The sequence below is a fragment of the Tamandua tetradactyla genome, chromosome X, assembly GCF_023851605.1.
Source record: "Tamandua tetradactyla isolate mTamTet1 chromosome X, mTamTet1.pri, whole genome shotgun sequence".
Taxonomy (NCBI): domain Eukaryota; kingdom Metazoa; phylum Chordata; class Mammalia; order Pilosa; family Myrmecophagidae; genus Tamandua; species Tamandua tetradactyla.
Genome location: NC_135353.1, coordinates 130,854,012 through 130,872,223, shown reverse-complemented (window position 1 = coordinate 130,872,223; position 18,212 = coordinate 130,854,012). Strand labels below are relative to the sequence as shown.

General features: G+C 38.4%; 1 pseudogene; it reads left to right on the top strand.

The window, feature by feature from the left end:
- The first annotated feature begins 16,836 nt into the window (after window positions 1-16,836).
- On the top strand, window positions 16,837-17,613 carry LOC143671217 (ATP synthase peripheral stalk subunit b, mitochondrial pseudogene; annotated as a pseudogene).
- Window positions 17,614-18,212: the final 599 nt, after the last annotated feature.

Below are 18,212 nucleotides of genomic sequence, written 5' to 3'. Positions count from 1 at the left end.
TTAATCAAGAAAACAAACTTAGAGCAACTAAAAATGGATATCTTAGCTTAATCTTTGGCATATTTAAATAAAGTATACATGTAATCATTGTAAAATCTGTGTTTGCATGGTAAGTTTCATAAACCAGTTTAAAATTAAGGCAACAATCAAATGTAACCTCACCTCTCTCTAAGCCCAACTCTGCAAGTGAAATCATTGCCCTCCCCGCTACATGGGACATGACAACCAGGGGTGAAAGTCTCCCTGGCAGTGTGGGAGATTACTCCAAAGGTTGTGTCCAGACCTTGCACCGTGGGACCAAAAATTCCACCCTGACCAAAAGGAGGACGAGAAGTGTAACAGATAAAGTATCAATGGCTGAGAGAGTTTAAATAGAGTCGAGAGGCTACCCTGGAGGTTGCCCTTATGCAAACTTCAGTCAGACCTTGCTACCTATCATAACTTGCCAAGCCCCAACCCAAACCATTCCAACCAATCCTAAAGAACACCTAGGGCAATATACAAGATTCTACAAAGGTTCCACGCACTAGGGTTACTTTCCAGAAACTTATAACCTCCAGAGGGGTCTCTGAACCAGATAAGTCCTGAAACCTAGAGGGCCCAGCCTCTCCAGAACATCAGCTAGTTCCATCTCCCTACCCCATATTATTATTGTCATTATTATTTTTTAACATTTGTTCCCCCTATTATTTATTTATTTTTATTCCATATGTTCTACTCCTTTGTTGATAAGGTAGATAAAAGGAGCATCAGACACAAGGTTTTCACAATCACACAGTTACATTGCAAAAGCTATATCATTATACAATCATCTTCAAGAAACATGGCTACTGGAACACAACTCTACATTTCAGGCAGTTCCCTCCAGCCTCTCCATTATACCTTAACTAAAAAGGTCATATCTATATTATGCATAAGAATAACCTCCAGGATAACCTCTTGACTCTGTTTGGAATCTCTCAGCCATTGACACTTTATTTTGTCTCATTTCACTCTTCCCCCTTTTGGTCAAGAAGGTTTTCTTAATCCCTTGATGCTGAGTCTCAGCTCATTCTAGGATTTCTGTCCCACGTTGCCAGGAAGGTCCACACCCCTGGGAGTCATGTCCCACGTAGACGGGGGAGCGCTGTGAGTTTATTTGTTGTGCTGGCTGGAGAGAAAGGCCACATCTGAGTAACAAAAGAGGTTCTCTTGGGGGTGACTCTTAGGCCTAATTGTAAGTAGGCCTGACATATACTCTGTGGGGTTAAGTTTCATATGAACAAACCCCAAGATCGGAGACTCAGCCTTTTGCTTTGGTTGTCCCCACTGCTTGTGAGAATATCAGGTATTCAACTTGGGGAAGTTGAATTTTTTCCCCTTTGTCACCATTCCTCAAAGGGGACTTTGCAAATATTTTTTATTCACTGTTCAAATCACTCTGGGTTTTATCAGGGTATCACTCTGGACAAACCAACAAAATCTCATGCCCTACTCAAGATTCCATGTACTTATGGTGTTCAATTAAATTGTCTACATAATTCTATTAGAAATTGCACTAGTCAAAATATAAATTTTGTACCAAATAAACATTTTTTGCTTTAGTCTCACTCATAAGTTAAAATTTTAAAATATTAATTACTATCAATTTTCAGCACCCTGCAGTAATGACATTCTTATGTTTTTCCTCATGCAAAAACAATTTTTAAAATTTGTACATTTAGTCACTATCATTATACACTCTAGGCATTCTTAGATTATACCATATCAGTCTTTATCATCTATCTTTCTTTCTGTTTTCATTTGTGCCAGTCCTCCTCCCTCTGTCATTCTCACATTCAGCTTCATTCAGTTTGTTTTAACATAATTGTATTACAGTTAGGTAGTATTGTGCTATCCATTTCTGAGTTTTTACAATCAGTCCTGTTGCACAATCTGTATCCCTTCAGCTCCAATTACCCAATATCTTACCCTATTTCTATCTCCTGATGGTCTCTGTTATCAATGAAATTCTCCAAGTTTATTCACTAATGTCAATTCATATCAGTGAGACATACAGTATTTGTCCTTTTGTTTCTGGTTAATCTCACTCAACATAATGTCCTTAAGGTCCATCCATGTTGTTACATACTTCGTAAGTTTATTCTGTCTTAAAGCTGCACAATATTTCATTGTATGTATATACCACAGCTTGTTTAGCCTCGTCTGTTGATGGACATTTTGGCTGTTTCCATCTCTTGACAATTGTAAATAATGCTGCTATAAACATTGGTGTGCAAATATCTTTTTGTGTCCTTGCCCTCACATCCTCTGAGTAGATACCTAGAAATTGTATTGCCTGATCATATGGCAATTCTATGCTTAGCTTCCTGAGGAACTGCCAAATTGCCTTCCACAGCAGTTGTACCATTTAACATTACTACCAGTAGTGGATAAGTGCCTCTTTCTCCACCTCTTCTCCAGCACTTGTTGTCTTTTGTTTTATTGGTAATGCCCATTCTGGTGGGTGTGAGATGATATTTCATTATGGTTTTGATTTGTATTTCCCTAATAGCCAGGGAAGTTGAGCCTCTTTTCATTTGCCTTTTGACCATTTGTATTTCCTCTTCTCACAAGTGTCTGTTCAAGTCTTTTGCCCATTTTGTAATTGGGTTGTCTGTCTTTTTGTTGTTGAGTTGAATAGTCTCTTCATATATTCAGTATACTAGACCTTTATCTGATGTATGATTTCTAAATATTGTCTCCCATTGTGTAGGCTGTCTTTTTACTTTCTTGATGAAGTTCTTTTTTTTTTTTTTTTTTTTTTAAAGACAGAGAGAAGGAAGGAAGGATAGAAGAAAGGGAAACATTTTTAAACATTTTCTTGTTTTTTATTGTATTCTGTTTCTCCGTTTTTGTTACATGGGCTGGGGCCGGGAATCGAACCGAGGTCCTCCGGCATAGCAGGCAAGCACTTTGCCCGCTGAGCCACCGCGGCCCGCCCTTGATGAAGTTCTTTGATGTGCAAAAGTTATTATTTTTGAGGAGTTCCCATTTATTTATTTGTTTCTTCAGTGCTCGTGCTTTGGGTGTAAGGTCTAGGAAACCGCCTCTTATTATAAGATGTATAAAACATCTCCCTACATTTTCTTCTAAAAACTTTATGGTCTTAGATGTAATGTTGAGGTCTTTGATCCATTTTGAGTTAATTTTTGTATAGGGTGTGCAATAAGGATCCTCTTTCATTCCTTTGCATGTGGATATCCAGTTCTCTAGGCATCATTTATTGAAAAGACTGTTCTGTCCCAGATGAGTTGGCTTGACTGCCTTATCAAAGATCAATTGTCCATAGATGAGAGGGTCTATATTTGAACACTCTATTCAATTCCATTGGTCAGTATATCTATCTTTATGCCAGTACCATGCTGTTTTGACCACTGTAGCTCCATAATAATCTTTAATGTGCTGTTGGATACGATTTGCTAGAATTTTATTGAGGATTTTTGCATCTGTATTCATTAGAGAGATTGGTCTGTAGTTTTCTTTTTTTGTAATATCTTTGCCTGGTTTTGGTATGAGGGTGATGTTGGCTTCATAGAATGAATTGGGTAGTTTTCCCTCCACTTCGATTTTTTTGAAGAGTTTGAAGAGAATTGGTACTAATTCTTTCTGGAACGTTTGGTAGAATTCACATGTGAAGCCATCTGGTCCTGGACTTTTCTTTTTAGGAAGCTTTTGAATGACTAATTCAATTTCTTTACTTGTGATTGGTTTGTTGAGGTCATCTATGTCTTCTTGAGTCAAAGTTGGTTGTTCATGTCTTTCCAGGAACCCGTCCATTTCCTCTAAATTGTTGTATTTATTAGCGTAAAGTTGTTCATAGTATCCTGTTATTACCTCCTTTATTTCTGTGAGGTCAGTAGTTATGTCTCCTCTTCCATTTCTGATCTTATTTATTTGCATCCTCTCTCTTCTTCTTTTTGTCAATCTTGCTAAGGGCCCATCAATCTTATTGATTTTCTCATAGAACCAACTTCTGGCCTTATTGATATTCTCTATTGTTTTCATGTTTTCAATTTCATTTATTTGTGCTCTAATCTTTGTTATTTCTTTCCTTTTGCTTGCTTTGGGGTTAGCTTGCTGTTCTTTCTCCAGTTCTTCCAAATGGATAGTTAATTCCTGAATTTTTGCCTTTTCTTCTTTTCTGATATAGGCATTTAGAGCAATAAATTTCCCTCTTAGCACTGCCTTTGCTGCGTCCCATAAGTTTTGATATGTTGTGTTTTCATTTTCATTCGCCTCGAGGTATTTGCTAATTTCCCTTGCAATTTCTTCTTTGACCCAGTCGTTGTTTAGGAGTGTGTTGTTGAGCCTCCACGTATTTGTGAATTTTCTGGCACTCTGCCTATTATTGATTTCCAACATCATTCCTTTATGGTCCGAGAAAGTGTTGTGTAAGATTTCAATCTTTTTAAATTTGTTAAGACTTGCTTTGTGACCCAGCATATGGTCTATCTTTGAGAATGATCCATGAGCACTTGAGAAAAAGGTGTATCCTGCTGTTGTGGGATGTAATGTCCTATAAATGTCTATTAAGTCTAGTTCATTTATAGTTATATTCAGATTCTCTATTTCTTTGTTGATCCTCTGTCTAGATGTTCTGTCCCTTGATGAGAGTGGTGAGTTGAAGTCTCCAACTATTATGGTATATGAGTCTATTTCCCTTTTCAATGTTTGCAGTATATTCCTCACGTATTTTGGGGCATTCTGGTTTGGTGCATAAATATTTATGATTGTTATGTCTTCTTGTTTAATTGTTCCTTTTATTAGTATATAGTGTCCTTCTTTGTCTCTTTTAACTGTTTTACATTTGAAGTCTAATTTGTTGGATATTAGTATAGCCACTCCTGCTCTTTTCTGGTTGTTATTTGCATGAAATATCTTTTCCCAACCTTTCACTTTCAACCTATGTTTATCTTTGGGTCTAAGATGTGTTTCCTGTAGACAGCATATCGAAGGATCCTGTTTTTTAATCCATTCTGCCAATCTATGTCTTTTGATTGGGGAATTCAGTCCATTGACATTTAGTGTTATTACTGTTTGGATAATATTTTCCTCTAACATTTTGCCTTTTGTATTATATATATCATATCTGATTTTCCTTCTTTCTACACTCTTTTCCATATCTCTCTCTTCTGTCTTTTTGTATCTGACTCTAGTGCTCCCTTTAGTATTTCTTGCAGAGCTGGTCTCTTGGTCACAAATTCTTTCAGTGACTTTTTGTCTGAGAATGTTTTAATTTCTCCCTCATTTTTGAAGGATAATTTTGCTGGATATAGGAGTCTTGGTTGGCAGTTTTTCTCTTTTAGTATTTTAAATATATCATCCCACTGTCTTCTAGCTTCCATGGTTTCTGCTGAGAAATCTACACAAAATCTTATTGGGTTTCCCTTGTATGTAATGGATTGTTTTTCTCTTGCTGCTTTCAAGATCTTCTCTTTCTCTTTGACCTCTGACATTCTAACTAGTAAGTGTCTTGGAGAACGCCTATTTGGGTCTAATCTCTTTGGGGTGCGCTGCACTTCTTGGATCTGTAATTTTAGGTCTTTCATAAGAGTTGGGAAATTTTCAGTGATAATTTCTTCCATTAGTTTTTCTCCTCCTTTTCCCTTCTCTTCTCCTTCTGGGACACCCACAACACGTATATTTGTGCGGTTCATATTGTCCTTGAGTTCCCTGATACCCTGTTCAAATTTTTCCATTCTTTTCCCTATAGTTTCTGTTTCTTTTTGGAATTCAGATGTTCCATCCTCCAAATCACTAATTCTATCTTCTGTCTCTTTAAATCTATCATTGTAGCTATCCATTATTTTTTCTATGTTTGCTACTTTATCCTTCACTTCCATAAGTTCTGCGATTTGTTTTTTCAGTTTTTCTATTTCTTCTTTATGTTCAGCCCATGTCCTCTTCATGTCCTCCCTCAATTTATTGATTTCATTTTTGAAGAGGTTTTCCATTTCTGTTCGTATATTCAGCATTAGTTGTCTCAGCTCTTGTGTCTCATTTGAGCTATTGGTTTGTTCCTTTGACTGAGCCATATTCTCAATCTTTTGAGCGTGGACAGTTATCTTCTGCTGCTGGCGTCTGGGCATTTATTCAGATTTCTCTTGGTGTTGGACCCAGCAAGGTTGTAATATTTTTCTGTGAAATCTCTGGGTTCTGTTTTTCTTATCCTGCCCAGTAGGTGGCGCTCGTGGCACCCGTTTGTCTGCGGGTCCCACCAGTAAAAGGTGCTGTGGGACCTTAAACTTTGGAAAACTCTCGCCGTCCTGGGGGTTCGCTAGCCGAAACGGCTTGAGCCGGCCCGGGGTCCGAACGCAGGGAGGGTTGCTGGTCGCCGCAGCCAGGGAAAGAGCCCGTCCGAATTTCCTAGTCGGCCCTGGGCAACAAGTGTGGCGGGAGGGCGCCAGCGGCAGCGGCCCGCCCGAGAGAGTGCACGTTCCCCGGGAGTCACGGGTTTGGAAGGGGCCTCCCCCACCCGTCACCGTTCTCCGCGGCCTGGGGGTTTCCGATCCAATTCTCTCAGTTGGTCCGGGGGCTGCGCGTGGTGTGGGCGCCAGCCATCTTTGTTTCAGGGGACCGCCTCTCCAATTCTCCCAGCCGGCCCGGGAAGGGGGAAGGGAGTAACTCCGGCCGCTTGCCACCCCGCCCGGTAAGGCCCGCGCGCCTCGGCGATCTCACCCGAGCTGCTTCTCTCAGCCAGCCAGCCGTTCCAGGATGGGGTACGCTGTCTTTTTTATCTCTGTTGTGGCTTTGGGCGCTTTCTGTATCATTTCTACTCCCCTAGTAGGTGTCCTGGAGAAGAAACTAAGATCCGCGCGTCTTACTAAGCCGCCATCTTCCAGGAAGTCCATAATAATCTTTAAAGTCAGGTAGTGTGTGGCCTCCAACTTCATTTTTTTTTTCTCAGAATATTTTTACCTATTTGGGGCACCCTGCCCCTTCAGAAAAAATCGGTTATTGGTTTTTCTATTTCTGAAAAATAAGTTTTTGGGATTTTAATTGGTATTGCATTGAATCTATAAATCAGTTTAGGTAGAATTGACATCTTAATTACATTTAGTCTTCCAATCCATGAACATGGTATGCCCTTCCATTTATTTAGGTCTTCTGTGATCTTTTGACAACTTCTTGTAGTTTTCTTTGTATAGGTCTTTTGTATTTTAGTTAAGTTTATTCCAAAATATTTTATTCTTTTGGTTGCAATTGTAAACGGAATTTTTTTCTTGATTTCCCCCTCAGATTGTTCAGTACTAGTGTATAGAAACACTACACATTTTTGAGTGCTGATCTTGTAACCTGCCACTTTGCTATACTCATAAATTAGCTCTAGTAGTATTGCTGTGGATTTTTCGGGGTTTTCAACATATAGTATCATGTCATCTGCAAACAGTGACAGTTTTACTTCTTCCTTTCCAATTTTGATGTCTTGTATTTCTTTTTCTTGTCTAATTGCTCTGGCTAGAACTTCTAATACAATGTTGATAAAAAATGGTGACAGTGGACATCCTTGTGTTGTTCCTGATCTTAGGGAGGAAGTTTTCAGTTTTTCCCCATGGAGGATGATGTTAGCTGTGGGTCTTTCATATATTCCCTTTATCATGTTGAGGAAGTTCCCTTCTACTTCTATCCCTTGAAGTGTTTTCAACAGGAAAAGATGTTGACTCTTATCAAATGCCTTCTCTGCATCAATTGAGATGATCATGTGGTTTTTCTGCTTTGATTTGTTGATATGGTGCTGCTGGATTCGATTTGCTACAATTTTGTTGAGGATTTTTGCATCTGTTTCATTAGAGAGATAGGTCTGTAGTTTTCTTTTCTTGTAATATCTCTGTCTGGCTTTAGTATGAGGGTGTTGTTGTCTTCATAGAATGAGTTATTTAGCCTTCCCTCCTCTTCATTTTTTTTTTTGATGAGTTTGAGCAGGATTGGTACTAATTCTTTCTTGAATGTTTGGTAGAGCTCGCATGTGAAGCCATCTGGCCCTGGACCTTTCTTTACTTGCAATTGGTTTGTTGAGGTCCTCTATTTCTTCTCGAGTCAATGTTGGTTGCTCATGCCTTCCTAGGAAGTTGTCCATTTCATCTACATTGTCTAGTTTATTAACATAAAGTTGTTCATTACATCCTTTATCTCTGCAGGGTCAGTAGTTATGTCTCTTCTTCCATTTCTGATTTTATCTATTTGCATCTTCTCTCTTCTTCTTTTTGTCAACCTAGCTAAGAGCCCATCAGTCTTATTGATTTTCTCATAGAACCAACTTCTGGTTTCGTTGATTTTCTCATTTGTTTTCATGTTCTCAATTTCATGTATTTCTGCCCTAATTTTCATTATTTCTTTCCTTTTGCTTGCTTTGAGGTTAGTTTGCTGTTCTTTCTCTAGTTCTTCCAAGTGGATAGTCAATTCCTCAATTTTTCCTCTTTCTTCTTTTTTGATAAAGGCATATAGGGCAATAAATTTCCCACTTAGCATTGCCTTTTCTTCATCCCATAAGTTTTGATATGTTGTGTTTTCATTTTCATTTGCCTTGAGATATTTACTGATTTCTCTGGTAATTTCTTCCTTGACACACTGGTTGTTTAAGAGTGTGTTGTTGAGCCTCCATATATTTGTGAATTTTCTTGCATTCTTACTATTATTGATTTCCAACTTCATTCTTTTATGATCTGAGAAAGTGTTTTGTATGATTTCAATTTTTTTTAAGTTTATTGAGACTTGCTTTGTGACCAGCATATGGTCTTTCCTTGAGAATGAGTCATGAGCACTTGAGAAAAAGTTGTATCCTGCTGTTGTGGGGCGTAATGTTCTATAAATCTCTGTTAAGTCTAATTCGTTTATTGTATTATTCAAATTCTCTGTTTCTTTATTGATCCTCTGTCTAGATATTCTGTCCATTGATGAGATTGGGGAATTGAAGTTTCCGAGTATTATGGTAGGTCTGTCTATTTCTCTTTTCAGTGTTTGCCTCATGTATTTTGGAACATTCTGGCTCAGTGCATAAATATTTATGATTGTTACGTCTTCTTGTTGAATTGCTCCTTTTATTAATACATAGTGTCCTTCATGTCTCTTTTAACTGTGTTACATTTGAAGTCTAATTTACTGGATATTAGTAAAGCTACTCCTGTTCTTTTCTGACATTTATTTGCATGAAATATCTTTTCCCAACCTTTCAATTTCAACCTATGTTTATCCTTTGGTCTAAGATGCATTTCCTGTAGACAGCATATAGATGGGTCCTGTTTTTTAATCCATTCTGCCAGTCTATGTCTTTTGATTGGGGATTTTAATCCACTAACATTTGGTGTTATTGATGTAAGGGCAAGACTTTCTTCTACCATTTTGCCTTTTGGATTTTGTATGTCATATCTAATATTTCTTCTTTTTACCATAAAGTCTTCATTTCTACAATCTTCTCCACACCTTTCTTTCCTATCTGTCCCTAGTGCTCCCTTTCATATTTCTTGCAGAGCTGGTCTCTTGGTCACAAATTCTCTCAGTGATTTTTTGCCTGAAAATGTTTTAATTTCCCCCTCATTTTTGAAGGACATTTTGCTGGATATAGATTTCTTGGTTGAAAGCTTTTCTCTTTTAGTAACCTACACCATATTGTTGACAGCTCCTTTAAACATGAAAAAGTTAGAATGGCCATAGCCCAGACACACCTAAACAGAGGGATGGAAAAATCAAAGTTGGTGGTGGAGTTATACATAGAAGATAGGATTTAACAAATGAATATGAATGCTGAATCATTAAATTGATATCTCTTTTAGTATCCAGTATTTTAGAAGTAAGACCTTGAAATTGTGGAATTATAATCCATACCAAACTTTGGAATCTGTTCTACAACTAATTATTGTGCTGTGCTTTGAAATTTATTGCTTTTTGTACAAATGTTATTTTTCACAAAAAATAAAAAAGTCAATTGTGATGATAAAAAAGTATTTATTCCTTCTAATGTCTTATATTCTGGAGCAACTAGAAGGAAAAATTTGAGAGGATGGTGTGGCAGCCCATGTAAAACTCTGGGGTCTGTCCTGTAACTACTTGTTGAAGTGTGCTCTGAAAATGGTTGCTTTTCTCTTTCTTTGTTTGTATATATGTTACATTATACCATTAAAAAAAAGTTTAAAAACTTAAGGCAACAAGGAAAAAATCTACAAATTTGCCCTTGTTTGCTAGCTGCTGGAATGCAATATACCAGAAACAGAATAGCTTTTAAAAAGGGGAATTTAATAAGTTTCTAATTTACAGCTCTAAGGCCAAGAAAATGTCCCAATTAAAACAAGTCTATAGAAATGTCCAATCAAAGGCATCCAGGGAAAGATACCTCAGTTCAAGAAAGCTGATGAAGTTCAGGGTTTCTCTTTCAGGTGAGAAGTCACATGGCAAACAGAGTCAGGACTTCTCTCTCAACGGGGAGGGCACATGGTGAACATGGCATCATCTGCTAGCTTTCTCTCCTGGCTTCCTGGTTCATGAAGCTTCCCGGGAGGTATTTTCTTTCTTCATCTCCAAAGGTCGCTGGCTGGTGGACTCTCTGCTTTGTGGTGCTGTAGCATTCTCTGCTCTCTGAATCTCCTTCATTCTCCAAAATGCTTTCTCTTTTATTGGACTCCAATAAACCAATCAAGAACCACCCAAATGGGTGAAGACATGTCATCACTTATTCCAGTTTAACAACCACTCTTGACTAAATCACATCATCCAGGGAGATGATCTGATTACAGTTTCAAACATACAGTATTGAATAGAGATTATTCTACCTTTACAAAATGATATTTTGATTAAAATATGGCTTTTTTAGGGGGCATACATCCTTTTAAACCAGCACAAAATTCGAATAGCAAAGTTCTTAAATTCTAAGTATTAAAAACTAACTTAGATGCCATTTGATCAGTTGTTAAAACTGTGAATGTTGGGTGGGCCACGGTGGCTCAGCAGGCAAAAATGCTCACCTGCCATGCCAGAGGACCCAGGTTCAATTCCCAGTGCCTGCCCTTGTAAAAAAAAACTATGAATGTTCTCAAAATATCAAGTAGAAAGTTCTTACAAATATCTGCATTGCAATAGTAATGACCCATGTAGCTAAATATTTTTCTGATTTCAGGAAAAAATGAAAATACACATATTTTTACAATTAACATATGGAAATATTAATCCCCTGAAATGGATATCTTAGTTAGCTTATCCATAGGTATACTAAAAAAAAATCTAAGTGATCATAGTAAAGCCTGTTTGTACAATACGTTTCATGAACCAATTTAAAATTAAAGTTAGGACAGAAAAGAATCTGTAGATTCAGATATCAGAGTTTCTTAAACTCTAAATATTAAACACTATCTTAAATACCATTTGATTATCAAAACTGTGCATTCTCAAAATGAAGTAAAATGTTATTACAAAAATCAACTTTGATAAGTATTTTTGCATTTGATTTGTGACTTTCTTTAGTAAGTTGGCTCGATCCTGTTCAAATCCTCTTTCCAGGATTGAACTGAAACAGACTTGGTTTTACATATATATCTGTCACTCGTTTTAGCTGGGAAGGCAAATTACTTCCTGGTCTGTGTTTTTGATCTGTAAAATCAATCAGAATCTTAATGTTCATCTCACAGAATTATCAGGACTGAATGAGAACCCCTTGGTTCTGTGTTAAAAATCTCATAATGCATAAAACATCAAATTTAGTTTTATATTGGCTATATTCCCTACATAGAAATGAAAAACATTAATTAAAATGCATATAAAATTCAGCAATAAACATTATGTACAACAGGTATTATGTGTGTTGCTATTTTTGCCATTTGCCATTACAGGTTGAAAGAGAATTCGTGTGCATCTATGTGTACTTGTTTGAAGGATTCAGCTTGCTCAATAATGATTTATTCTTTAAAATTTCAAACATTTCTTGCCATGGCTCTAAGTAATTGATTTGAATTTTTAGGAGGGGTTTTACAGTTTCAATGGCCAATTACTTTTCTGATCCATAAAAGTTGATAATCAACAAAAACAATCTCATTTCCTAGAAGTGAGAGGACCAAAGTTCTCATGTTTTCATGATGAATGTACATTTGACTATTTCTAATTCGGAGATAATGCTATGTGTGTTCCTTTTGACTCTTGTTCTTATTGAGAAATAATGTAAGGATGATGTCAAGCTATGATAAAGAAGAAAGAATGTTTTTTTAAAAAATTCCTTGCTTTCTTCAGGTCATCCCGTTCAAGGCTCTTTTATGCACTATTGAAATTAGAATCAATAGATGCTCTTAAAATTTGCCAGAAGTGTCATTAACAGTTGTCTCCTGAAATTTTCTTTCTAGGAGCAACAAAATGTTGGATTTTTTTCTTGCTTCTAAACTGTGCTACAACTCTTAAGTTTTGCTTCTCCAAAGTCAGTATTAATATTGGGAGCTGGTCTGCTAACAGTCCTAGCAACATGTTCTTTATGAAATGAAAATATTTATTCAGTCAATTAACTCAAACAGTAGAATGCAAAGTTCAAGAGCTTTCACGTTAACTATAGTGTTTTCATGAAACATTTTAGCAATGATAACTTTTTATGTTTGAACTTAGATAAAGCTGTCTAAGAGATAAAGTTTTGCCTGACACCATTTGTGAATTATTCAAAGGTTTTGGAACAAAACTTTTCCACAATTATTTCATTCTTTTTTGGTGCTGATAAAAAATGTGGGTTTTAACTATGCAAAAATTGATGTTTAGGTACAATCTGAAACCATGACTGTGGTAGATAGTGGGGTGAACTATTTAAAAGATAACTTATTTTTCTGATTATGATAGTACTTTTCCATTGTAACAAAATAATTTCATGAAAATTTTCTACCTGGACACAATAAAGCTAACTGGTAGGGAACTGATGGGTCTTTGATTGTGCTTGTGAAGTCAGATTTTTCACAGTAGAAAACATTCATTCCATTTTCCCATTCAGGCTAATTGGTATAAAGTCAATTTTGTCAAACTACATGTCCTTCTCATGTTTCCTATACTTGTTTTGACACTAACATTTAAAAATTGCATTTAAATGTTTCTCGCAACTTTTTAAACCACCTGGAAATGTTGGCAAAGTTAGCCCAACTGACTCACGGATAGTCAGTGTAAGTATTCCCTGGGCACCCAGGCCTTTGATTGCGGGGGAGTTTCCAAGTGCCTCCTTATCTCCTCTGGACTTTGCCCTTCTGCCTTCCAGCTCCCAATGCTGGGTTTTCCCTCTCACATTAAGTACTACTCTTACTGTTTGGTTTCCCTAATGAGCTCTGCTACCTCTAGCCTGGGCCTCACTGGACTTACCTGGCTTGGCCTTTGACCTAGTTCTCTGTGCTCCAGCTTAATTCAAGGATGGAACCCCCAGCTCTAAACTGCCAAGGCAGAAGTGCCAGGGACATGTCCCATGTTATGGGGATGTACATACAGCTCCAAAGCACCATCCTCCACCCTCTGACCCCCCAAAATATGTTCTCTCTGTATGCAAAATACATTCATTCTGTCATAGCATCCCAAAAGCCTTAAGTCATTTCTGTGACAATGTTAAGTGCAATTCAGAATCGGTTATGTGTATGGTCTGTCCTGGGTCACAATTCCCCTCTATCTATGGATCTTTGAAATGTATTAAACAAGTTATCTACTTCCAATATACAATAGAGGGACAGGCTTAGATGGATGTTTCAATTCCAAAGGGGAGAAATTGGAAGGAAAACTGGGGTCACAGATACCAAACAATTGTGAAACCCAGCAGGGCCAGCTTCATTAGATTTCAAGGTCTGAGACTAATCTATGGATCAGCGTTTTGTCCTCTGAGCCTGATGGAGTGGCAGTCCTATCCCTTCCAATTGCTTGCCCAGTGGCCATGCTCTCCCCCAAACACTGGAGTGAAGGGCCCACCCTCTCTGAGCATAAAGATGACTGCCAGGCTCTACGCAAATGCTGGGACATAGGCCCCCTTTCTCAGAGCATTGGGGTGCCAGCATTCTTCCTGAACAATGGGACAGAAAGCCTGCCCCCTCCAAGCGCAAGGCCAAATCCACCCTTTCCACATAAATGATGGGCCTGCTTGCTTGGCTCAAGGAGGTATCATCAGCCCAGACCTCAGCATCCATGGTTTTGCCCTTGAAGTCATTCTTCCTTCGATTTGTTCATTCTTTGTCCCTTTAGTCCATGCTGGCAGTGGTTCTGCTCCTAGAAATTTGCAAAAACCATGTCTGCTTTGTATGTAGTTCACAGGGATCCAGACCGCCAGACAGAAGGACTTTCCATAGGTCCTTCCTGCATAACTTCATTTCCAATCTTGACTTGCACTGATTGCGAAATGGCTGACTAGTCCCATGTTCAGTTAAACACTCAATTAGAGCTTTATTCTTTGGGAACTCACTTTCCTGGAAGCTTGGGAAGGTCCCTGATAAAACCACTTCCAGCCCTAATCTCAGAGCAAATTATCTGGATAGGCTTAGATTTTTCCAAATCATCAATTTCTGGTTTCTTTGTGCCCAGGAGTTCAGTTTTCAGCTTACCCCTTTCTTCTTGCATTTTACTATAAGCTGCAAGGAGAAATCAGGCTGCACTTTCCTCATTTAACTTGGAAATCTCCTCAGCTAAATATCTACATTCATCACTCTCAAGTTCTGCCTTCCCATCTGACATCAGAACTCAATTTTGCCAAGTTTTCTGCCACTTTTAAACAAGGATCCCCTTTCCTCCAGTTTCCAATAAGACATTCATCATATCCATCTAAGGCTTCATCAGAAGTAACTTTAGCATCCATATTTCTACCAAGAGTCTCTTCAAAGCAATGTATTATTAAACACCTCAAAATTTTTCCAGCTTCTGTCCATTACCCATTTCCACATTTTTTTGGTATTTACAATAGCAGCACCCCATTCTTCTGCTACCAAAATCTGTTTTGGTTTCCTTGACTGCTCAAACAATGCCACGCAATGGGCTGACTTGAACAATGTGAATTTAATGGCTCACAGTTTTGAAGTTAGGAAAAAGTCCAAATCAAGGCATCATTAAGGCAATTCTTGTCACATGACAAGACACATGGTGACCTCTCCTGGTCTCTCCCTTGTCTTCAGAGTTCTGTTGATATTCAGCTTCTGGCTACTCCATCTATATCTTTCTTTTCATTTGAATTTTATTCTGCTTATAAAGGACTCCAGTAATAAGATTAAGACCCATCCTGACTGAGGTGAGCCACACCTCAGCCAAAGTAAACTCATTTAAAGGTCTCACTTAAAATGGGTTCACACCCACAGGAATGGATTAAGCTTAAGAACATATTTTTCTGGAGTACATAACTCCAAACCACCAGAGGCTCTAAGGCCTGTGTATTGGGGGCATGTACCCCTACCCCCATGCATGTGCCTGGCCGAGGACATGCTTGGAAGGCTCTTGAGGTTTAGGCATCTGCCCCTTACCACCAGGCACCCTTGGGGAGCCATCTGTTTGACTTCCTGATGGACCTGCCCCATCCCAGTGCTACAACATGATTTTGACACACCTCATTACTACACTCGAGAGACCAGTAACTTCCCTCTTTGTCAAAGAAACTTCCACCTCCACAGGTCACCCCTCTACCCAATTTCCAATTGTGGCCACAGTTTTATACCATAAGAGCCTGCATTGAGGGATTTCTGTGTGGTAGGCACTGTGCTAAACATTTCACACGGATTTTCTCTGTAAGCCTAATTACAAGCCTGTGAAGTAGGCACTATGTTTGGTCCCCATTTCATAGATAGGGAAACTGAGCTTTGAGAAAGTTTGTATTACATTCTGAGCAGCAGTCACCACAACTTTCTAATTCATGCCCCACAGCTAGATTTAATGATTCATCTGGCCCCACTATAATTCATCATCTAGGTAGCAGGTATGCATCCCCCTACTCAAAACATTCTATTCCTTCGTCATTATAGCTTTCATCCCTACTACCTTTAAGCCACACAATAATGCCAGCTGCCTATTAATATCTAGCCAGATTTCTCATTCCCCCAATAGGACACAGCCCATGCCGAATTTAAGGGAGGCCTCTGGAATACCCTACAATGTGGAAAAGAGTAATACAAAGTATGGGCTCACTTGCTTTTGGTCTCCAAGGAAACAATTAAAAAAGATAATTTAAGTCTCTCCTTTCCACCCAACTGTTTCACCTATTCCTGTTGAAAAACTCAAATCCACTTTCTAGGCCCATGCAAGGTCATGGGTTTAATCAGCCCCATGGCATTCCTTTGCCAGTGACCCCTGTCCAGTCACCCAACATCTCCTAACGCTTCCTGCCTTGGCTGTGTTCATCTAAAGTCTGCTTTGTTCTCTCCTGTATTAGTTACCTGTTTCTGCAATATCAAATTACCACAAATTTAGTGACTTAAAACAACATTTATTGTACATGGGAGGATTACATGTTCAAGGATTATGATGTGTGCAGTCTGCTCTCAAATGTTGAGAAGAAAGAGAGAGAGAGAGAGAGAGGGGGAGAGAGAGAGAGAGAGAGAGAGAGAGAGAGAGAGAGAGAGAGAGAGAGAGAGAGAGAGAGAGAGAGAGAGAGAGAGAGAGAGAGAGAGAAAGAAAGAAAGAAAGGTAGATAGGATTGATAGATGGATAGATGGATGGATGGTAGAATGGTAAAGGTGCAAAATGTTAAAATTGGTGGATTTGTGTATCTGAGGGTGTGGAGATATGTTGGCGTTCTCTGTAAGGGGTTTGTATTATTTTTGCAGCTTTTCTGTAAGGTTGAAACTATTTCAAAATAAACAGTTAAAGAAACATTTATTCCTTTAGGGTTACAAGGATACTAAGACTTCTGCATGGACCTTCACTGACCATGCTGTCCCAAGTGGTACTTTCTGCTGCCACTGCAGCAGCTTCGCTGAAGAATGCAGCCTTCCTAGTTCCAGGGATATTACAGACAACAAGATTCTTTCACACAGAGCAGCCAAGTTTTGCCCCTCTACCACCTCTTCCTGACTATGGAGGAAAAGTTCACTTTGGGCTGATCCCCGAGGAATTCTTCCAGTTCCTTTATCCTAAAACTGGTGTCACAGGACCTTATATGCTCAGAACTGGGCTTGTCCTGTATTTTCTATCTAAAGAAATAGACGCAATTACCCCAGAGACCTTCTTTACCTTATCAACACTAGGGTTGCTCATCTATGTAGCTAAAAAATACAGTGCCTCTATTGGACAATTTCTGATAAACTCAGTGAGCAAAAAATTTCCCAACTAGAAGAGGTGAAGCAGGCTTCCATCAAAAGCATCCACGATGCAAATGACTTCAAGAAATCACAGCAGGCACTAGTGCAGAAGCGCCATTACCTTTTTGATGTCCAGAGGAATAACATTGCTATGGCCTTAGAGGTTACTTACCAGAAATGGCTGCCTAAAGTATATAAGGAGGTAAAGAATTGCTTGGACTACATCTCTGTGCAGAATATGATGCATCAAAAGGAACAAGAACACATGATAAACTGAGTGCAATAGCACGTGATGCAGAACATCTCTACACTGCAGGAAAAGGAGACAATTGCCAAATGCATTGCAGATCTAAAGATGCTTACAAAGAAGGCTTAGTCACAACCAGTTCTGTAAATGCATCTATCCCAGTTGCAACAGCTAGAAACTGTTCACTCGCCTACATAGAAAATAGTTTGTGAGACAAAATCTTTGTGTATTGCTGTCTACTGAAGTTACAGTTTACCCTAACTGAAAATGAAAAGTTAGAATTTGACATAGTAAGAGAATAAAACAATCTATTGGGCCAGTAAAATGTTTCTCATTCTTCTTACTCTGCATTTTCAGTTGTTTCATAATCACTTTTGAATAAGTAGTTTGCTTTTAATGAAATTTTGTGCCTGACTAGAGACTATCAAATTATAGTTCAAATTTGTAATTAGTTGTATCATCTTAAAATAAAATGACAACTGAAAAAAACCCATATTTATTTATTATCTTACCGTATTGGAAGACAGAAGTCTTAAAATCAAGGTAGTAAAGGCTTCATCCCTTCTGGAGACTGTAGGAAAAATTTACTTAATTGCCTTTTCCAGTTTCTAGAGGCCTTCTGCATTCCTTGGTTCATGGCTTTTTCCTATATCTTCAATGTTAACAGCATAGTGTCTTCAAATCTCTCTCTTTCTGATCCCTGCTTCCATTGTCACATCTCCCCTGACTCTAACAGTCTTGCTTCT